The following is an 8,567-nucleotide window of genomic DNA, read 5'->3' as shown; positions in this document are numbered from 1 at the left end:
ATCAAAACACATTGAATATGATAAACTTGTAAGAAATACAAGTTCGAGGTAGAATAAGATATGTCATAAATCAAATTAAAATTTCTTAGAAAGGATATAAAAATTCACACATCTTTTCGGTTCTCCTCCATTTATCAATCGAAGGACAACGCTTATAAGTATGATCGGCTTCCTTTAAATACTCAAAGGCCTTTCGATACTTGATAGCACTTTCGAGTATAATGTAAGTAGAATTGCATCTAGTAGTAACATCTAGATGTAACCCACTTGTAAATTTCAAGTTCTGAATCACTGAAACACATTTTTTGAACTTTATCTTTTTACCTTTTGATCGCCTTACATATTTCACACTTTTCCCAATTTTATCCGATGCATTATGGGCAATCTTTAATCCATCTTGCATAGTGAAATTCAAGAGCCGAACAACGAATATAAAAAAAACTCTTAGTCATACAACAACCAATCATGCATGTTTAAAGTACTTTTCAAATGATCTTAACATGTATAATTATCAAATGCGTTATTTACGGTAAGAGTCATAATCTTCTTCTCAATTTTCTACTAATTTAAAAGTTCAAAAATCTTGGAAGACAATTCAAATTCTATACGAGAAGGAGACAAATGACAAAAATTTAAAATTTTGCTTTGCAATTTTTAATTTAAATCAACAAAGTGAGCAGTTAAACATAAATAACTCTAGGTAGTGATAAATATTCACAAATTAGAAGTCAAACAAACTTTATTAGAAAAGGCTACTAAAGTACTTTTAAGCTTCTCTTTTTTCCTTAAGTAAAATTTCAGCACATCTTAAGAGTATTCCTAGTAATGAGCCTAGAGTTAGACTAATGTATTTTACTCAATTCCTAAATTTTCTATTATCAATAATAGAAAATGGAACATCACAATTATCACAAAGACAGCAAACATCTTACGCGATACATGATTATCTATCTCGAGGGATCCCATTTTATTTTGCATTTCTATCAACGTCTGACCAATATTCTCAAAGTTTATTTTCACGCACCTGTTCAAATGACGCGTAAGTGATATTGTTCCATATTGTTTACCACCAATTTTAAATTTTTGTTTGCATCCATCACGTTCTATACCATTATCATTAGGTCTAATTTTTGTGAAATATCTCTACACATTAGATGTTGTTGCCTTCAACTTTTTCTTTTTAATATTTTTTGCAGCTTCAGATCCCTCTTCATTTTAAGAATTTTGTGTTAAATTTTCACCATCAACTTCTATGGAGATAGAGTTATCCATTACAGAATTTATAACTCAAACCCTAAATAACATAATAATATTTAAATTAGTAACTACATCAATAACTAAATCAATTACAAAATAACAATAACAGTAACTAAATCAATAACAATAACTAAATAAGAATAATAAAATAATAGAGATTATGAAGGTTTGTAAATGGCCTAAAGAAAGGGGTTTGAATTTATAGGCTCCTTTGTTTGAACTTTTTTAACTTTTGCTTCTGATTGGATTAGGAACTCGGTTGCTGTTAAGTTTGTCAAGTTAAAAATTAGGAGATAATTTTATTTTGTCTTTTCATGATGCAATCAGGAACAGAGCAACTTTTTACTTTTGGATAGATGCAACTTCTAAGAAATGAACAATATAAGAGACACTTTTATTTTGTCTCATAACGAAAGAAATAAGAAGAAGAGTAGATAAGAGAAAATCACACAATCATATATCATGATTCAACCACCATGTGCAATGTGACCTATATCCAGTCTCTCCCATAATAGTGGTAGAATTTCACTATCATTCATAGTGATTACAAACACCAATTTTTCTAGAATTCAACCCAATCCTATTCGGAACAAATCCAACTTTTACCTAAGTTAGATTTGGCTAGGTCACTCTCTAGACTTGCAATCACTAAGTGCTCATCCAACTTAGCAAGGGAATTCCCTTAAGATCACGTGTACAAAATAGAAAAATATACAAAAGAGTTTGACATTGCAAAGAAATCCCATCAAGATCATGTATACAAGACTTTCTTTTTCTTGCTTTCTTTGAGCTACTTCATGTGGGTATGAAAAGAGAGAAGTGAGAGAACAAATTCGATTACTTTTGGTTTTGGTTCAGATGCAAGTGAATTGCTTCTCTTCAACTAGGTTAGTGATTAGCAACCATTCTTTGGGCCTTTAGTGGTTCAATGGGATGAATGCTTTGATCATGGGTTTGGATCATTATTTGAGCCTTGTCCATTTGCTCTTTTTTTTTTGTACATTTCCTGCACACTAGCCAAACAAAATTATTCACACCACTTTGAGCTTTTTGGCCTATTATCATAATGTTTGGTCATCATAAAATTGTTATTATTTCTTTTAAACTCAATAGATTAGAATCAATAGTCAGTAACTAAATAATAGAGAACAGAATTAGTGAATAAGTAATCACTAAGAAAAAAAAAATAGTAAATCAGACGTTTCCAAAGCTCAAATAGAATCATCAACATCCCTCAAAATTTAAAGTATAACACCTTACCATACAAAACCTCACGCTGCAGTCGTAAGTCAGAGGTGGCGAGGCATTACGACCTCTAAAAACAAAGTACATACGTATATACTTGAAAGATAATAATATAGCTAGGAGCTTGTGAAGAAAAATGATAGAACAAAAATCACACTAGTCTCGAGTTGCGAAGACAACGTCGGCTAGAAAGTATAATACAACTCAGAAGTAAACAAAATACAACATGTTTCTCCATAAATCAGCCTCTAAAAAGGATATACATATACATATCCAAAAGTGGAGAAATAAACATCTAAGTACAAAATAAAGAGGAGTCTTGGCTTTCCACAAAGTTCGGCACACTCAACAAGGTAAACCACGTCCTGCATTTGAAAAACAAAATCCGACAACAGGTGAGAACCTGAAAGTTTCCAGTACGGTAATAATTCCAAATAGAGACTATGTAAAAAGATATGAACCTACTAGACAATCCTGAACTCCAGTCATTCACTGTTTAAGCCTAGGGTCCTGTTCTAAACCAAACCGGAAAAACTTTAACAGATACTTCAAATTTATCCTTTACTTGTCTCTTCATTAACGAAGTTCTATAATACAATAATAATTCTCTCGTAGTTACGGACTAAGAATGTTAAGTTAAACAATTTATTCATCGGCCTTAAATTGACGCCACCATAATATCTTCTGTATCTATTAATCATCTCAATCTCTAACGATTGTCAACTCGCCAAACTTGGCTACGTTTCAAAGTTATAAATCTCATATCATCATCTAGCTCATATCGATTATTCTCTACATTTAGTTTCAACCTCAATCCGGAGCAAGTGGGATGAACCACCACATCTACCCAGGGAGTCTCAAATCTCAACCCGAAGCAAGTGGGAGCGAACCACTGCATCTACCCAGGGAGCCTCAATCTCAATCAAATTTATTTTTCCATCATACAATCATATCAATACATCACATCAGTAGCAACCCTCAGCATCAACACCGCCAGCATGAGGGATCTCTCAGTTGTTCAAACACATATAAAGCAATACAAAGAATACACAAGTAGAGAGAACATGTAACGCTATTAGGTCAAGTAACATAGAGATATAATTAATCAACAAGGCAAGACAAATACAAGATGTATACCCAATCAATATACACAAATACAAATGATGCATGTCTGTCCTACTGGCCATGAGCTCATCTATAGTTATACAGCCAAATCTGACATGTCCGGTTGTTAACCTGGACATTGTCTCTCTGTTGTGCACTAATATCTCAGCACATCGGCTAGCCATTAGAGGAAATATGTACCTTATCACCATTAGAGAGACTACGTGCCCTCTCACCGTTACAAGAAACACGTGCCCTATTACCATGCAATCAGAGAGAACCACGAACAAGCAGGAGTAACCACCGTCCTTGTTCTGGCATAACTCAGCTTAGTGCGCAAGCAGGATTGACTACCATCCTTGCCACGAGAAAACATCAATTCGCAGTAAAGTATTTAATTTGAAACCGTTAAGTCATTAACCACCTTCTCATTCAGTTTACTAATTTATTTATCTCGTGAGCGGGATAATACCACCATCCTCACTGTGGGGAACAAAGCTACCATCCCCACAAAGCAATAACACACTAGGTAAGCGGGATGATACCACCATCCTCGCCAATCTAGTCACTCAGACCACAATTCACCATTTTCATTTACTGAAATAAGTTTCATAAGTTAGTTCGTTCTTTAACCCAAATTAGTTTATCAATTGCCAAATTCATTAACTCATGAGTGGGATAATACCATTGTAAATAGATATTCAATTAATACACAAGCGGGATATCACCCTTGCCAATTCAGCCAATCAGGCCATACTCAGTCATCATTAATATCATTATCCATGTCTTATATCAATTTAGTATTCATTAAGTTCATTACTCTCAAGCTTTCATTAATATTCATCAACTTAAACCCTCAATCTCCTCTAAAATATCAACTTAATTTGTTGGACTTAATCACACCCTATCCGGGACTTAAAAATGAGTTATCGGAGTTTATTTAAGGGTTACAGGAGTTTACAAGAGTGCCAGAAAGGCCGAACAGTCAACAACATAGTTTAAGTGTGAAAACAAGACTTGTGCATACCATCATACTATGCGTACGCACAGGTCAGAATGACATTCCCATCTTGTGCGTACGCATGAGCCTTGTTACCCATTCTATGCAGTGCGCATGCACCATAGGGTGCGTGGGCATGCATACCAGAGATTCTGGTTTTTTGCATAATCTCATAATTCAGTTTTTTATATACCAGTTTTCATTCATTCATATCTTTCTCTATAAAATTCTGATTTTTTCCATTCTTAAACCATTTTAAAGATCTTTTAACTAGCTTCGATTTAAGATAGATCTTACCCCAATCCAAGTTTCAAGCACCAAGTTATGGCACATCGAAGTTGGTCAAAATTTTGGTTTTCCCAATTTTCACAAAATGCTCTTTTCATCAAAATTCCAAATCCAAATTAGCTCAAACCATTCCAATACCACTACTAGGCCTTCTAAACACTCAATCATTAATTTCTAGCTATCCAAAACAAATCAATCCAATTCTCACTCATTTATCAAATTTCACCAACTAAATCCAATTTCACAACCAAGCAAGACATCAATCATCACTTTCTCATACAATAATTCACACACTTATCTCATAGCGAATTTCTCACACTATCTCGGTCTCCGGCCAAATTTTCATATCAATATCTATCATAATCAAGCATACCACAACTCATATTTAATTCAACTCATTTATATACACATTTGTATCATTCGTTAACCACTCAATTCACAAAATCACAACTAATCAACTCAACATCAACCAATTCTATTCATCATATTTTAGGGACAATTAACTTAGGTATTCACATAGTTTTACATCATGCCTATCCGAAATTAAGACTCGTACCTTCGTTGACGGCGGTCTTAACTTCAGAAGCTTTTCTCCAGCAAATTACCAATGTCCACCGGTCCAAACTCCACCAATTTCACACCAAAATGATTCTTAAATTAACTCCACACCAAATTTCACCGGGTTAGCTCTACTTCACCCCAAAATCAATCCAAACAAGCTCTATTCTATCTAATCACAAAATTTTCACATAACTCAACCTAGATTTTTGCATATAGTGGAAAAATTAGGTGATTGAGCTTTCTTACCTTAAGCCACTCCAGTTTGGGATGAAACCCACTTGGAATCCATGCTAGAGTACCCCTAAACAATCAAAATTACAATTTTCTCAACACCCATATAACCAAAAATGCAAAATTGAAGGAAAAGAAGAATTGGAAAAAGAGTTCAAGGTTCTTTACCATAATGTTTAAATAGAATTAAAGAGGATTCCGAGATGAACACGTGGCCATAAATGGTTCGTTAATCAGAACTCCGAAGCAAAAGTTATGAACAATAAAAGTGGAGGATGAATAGTGAACAAACTTATCTTCTCCCTTCTCTCTTAGGGCTTTGTTTGTGTTTTAGTGAAAATGTGGGGTTGGGGGAGGGGGGGGGGGAGTGTGCTGAAGTGAGGTTGATTAGGAGTGTTAATGAGTGGACTTTGGGCCCAACATGAGCCCAATTCACTCGTTTTAGTCTGTTGGCTTAATATTTGGCCAAAACTTTTAAAATTAGCTTTTAAATTTGTATTCTAATTATTTTTATTTTCTCCAACCATAAAATTTTAATTTCTTAATCCTTTTGTTCATAATTAATTTATTAGTTAATTATTCATCATTTACCCGAATTTTACACAAAGAGAACAAAATCATCAAACATCCCTCCCACAAATAGAAAAATTAAGAAAAATAAACAAATAGATTACCAGAGAGAGGGATGCCAGGGAGAGAGACCTAGGAATGCTAGTGCGATGGAAAGTCGATTCATCGTCACCGCTATTGATTCTGGTGCTTTCTGGGCTCTGGGAGACTTCTCAGATTCTCCGCTCTCAAGCTTCGCTTGAGGGAGATGCAGGGATGCAGAGTATGGTCAAGTGGGAGAGAGGGACGCATAGTGTGGTCAAGTGGGAGAGTGGTACGCAGAGTGTGGTCATCGCCAATGTTCTGAGCTGCTACGGCGCAGCGGCGCTGCTTGTGTTGCGACAGTGCGACCTGCGAGAGATAAAGGGAAGGTCACCGTCATGAAGTGGGCAAGAGAAGGGAGGTTGTGCTGCTGTGACCCGTGTTCATGTTTAAAAGTTGAAAATAAAATCCTAATCCTATAATTTTATATTTATGTGAATGACCAAAAGTCCAAAATACCCTAAAAAAAAGATTGTTGTCCCGCCAGGCCATTCTGTCCTGTCCCGCCAAATTTTGCGGGTTTGGCAGTGCGGGTTTTTAAAATTTGGCAGGTCCTAAATCTGTCCCCCCTCCTCTTCTCAATCCGTCTTTTTTGGCAATTTGGTCCCGCGAAATCGGCCCATTTGGCTACCGCTACTGTTAAGCGAAAGCTTGTTAATATTTGGGATTAAAGATGTTATTCAAATTATATATCCGTACAAGTTATTATTGGACAGAAGGATAGAAACCATATTAATTTTTCCTTTCAATCACAATAAATATTTCATATAAGTGGGTCATCATTGATAGAGTGAAAGAAGATATTGAAAGTGAACAAAGAGGGCCAGTTAGTTAATCAGGTTTATCTAACTGTTAAATTTGTTAGAAGATTAGTTAAGTCTTCTGAGTTGACACAAGTGACCTAATTCTTCAGAAGCTTCTAGTGTATGTTATATAAGTCTTGTACAGCTGCAAGTCTCATTCAGTGTAATGAAATTTTCTACTGTTCAAATCACTCTTCTCTGAACTCTCTCTTCTCTTACTCATCTTCTTTGCTCTCACTCACCAGTCTCTGATTCCTTCAATCATTTTGCCTCAACTCTAATACCTCACGAGTTAAGCATATTTGAGTCGAGAGGGTGCGAAAATATATAATAATAAAATTTCTTGATTTGTATGGATATGAACTAAAAAATGTGAAAATGATCTATTATTCTTTATTTAATTTTTTAATGAGTCAACCCGTTTTACTTCTTAACTCTAACAAGTCAAGCCTGCATTGTCTTAACTCATTAAAAAATCGGTTCAACTAATTATTCTTTTACAATTTTGGTTTGCCGTTATAGATGAGCCGGCTCAAATTTGTCTGTTTGATACCTCTAATATTTGAGCTAAAAATGAAATTAAAGAGTGAACGAGGAGGAATCGAAAAAAATTAAATATAGGGTGTTTATGAAGTTTGAATCTCAATTTTTTTGGTATTTTGATTATAAAATGTAAATCTATTTTAATTATGTTGTTTACAAAATTTGATTATAAATAAGAATCTAGGTTGAATATATTGTTTATGAAATCTAATTATAAATATAACTATGTGACCATTCTGTAATGAATGATTTTCGATAATATGCATGGTTGATTATGTAGTACCTACCCTAGCTGGTACAACGCTTCTTGATGGCTAGGCTGATTAAAATTTTAGTATGTGCAATAATTGTTATGTATTTGTTGTTATTATTGGCAAGATTTTGAAAATCAAATCGAACCAGTTGATTTAACTGAGTTAATCGAGAACTGGTCTTTTAGTCAGTTCGGTTGGCCTTTAAAATTGTCCTACAAAAAATGATAAAAAATCGGTCGAACCAGTAGTTAATTGATGAACTGACTAAATTGGCTCGATTTTTTAAAAGGTTCTTGAAGATTCGGTTAACTCTTTCAAAGTCAAAACAGTACTGTTTAAAGAAAAAAAAGCCAGCATAACACTCCTTGACCCCCACCCCATCCCTTTCTCTCTCTCTCACCCACCAGAAAACCCATAATCCTCTCTTCTCTTTAAAGAACAACCACCACCAACCACTCATAATCCTCTCTTCTCTTCGAAGAACAACCACCACTCACCATCCTACTTCAGAGCTCAAACTCATCGCCGAACCTTTCTCTCCCTTCTCTCTCTGTCGCCCTCTCTGACCGAGCTCTCTCTATTGCTGCCTTGTTGCTCCTCACACGTGCCGCTGCTTCTCTTCTCTTCGTC

The 8,567-nt window shown here is 35.0% G+C and overlaps 1 long non-coding RNA gene across 1 annotated transcript; it reads right to left on the bottom strand.

Annotated features, from left to right (window-relative positions):
* Window positions 1-5,972, bottom strand: LOC148575645 (uncharacterized). Its single transcript, XR_015902206.1, has 4 exons — window positions 5,855-5,972; window positions 5,702-5,756; window positions 3,739-5,624; window positions 1-396 (listed from the first exon to the last, which is right to left on the bottom strand). It is a non-coding gene; the product is annotated as an uncharacterized LOC148575645 (long non-coding RNA).
* Window positions 5,973-8,567: the final 2,595 nt, after the last annotated feature.

The sequence above is a fragment of the Arachis ipaensis genome, chromosome B1 (assembly GCF_059453495.1).
Source record: "Arachis ipaensis isolate K30076 ecotype BB chromosome B1, ASM5945349v1, whole genome shotgun sequence".
NCBI classification, from domain to species: Eukaryota; Viridiplantae; Streptophyta; class Magnoliopsida; order Fabales; family Fabaceae; genus Arachis; species Arachis ipaensis.
Note: the sequence above shows the minus strand (reverse complement) of the source record. Positions and strands in the feature narration are given on the sequence as shown.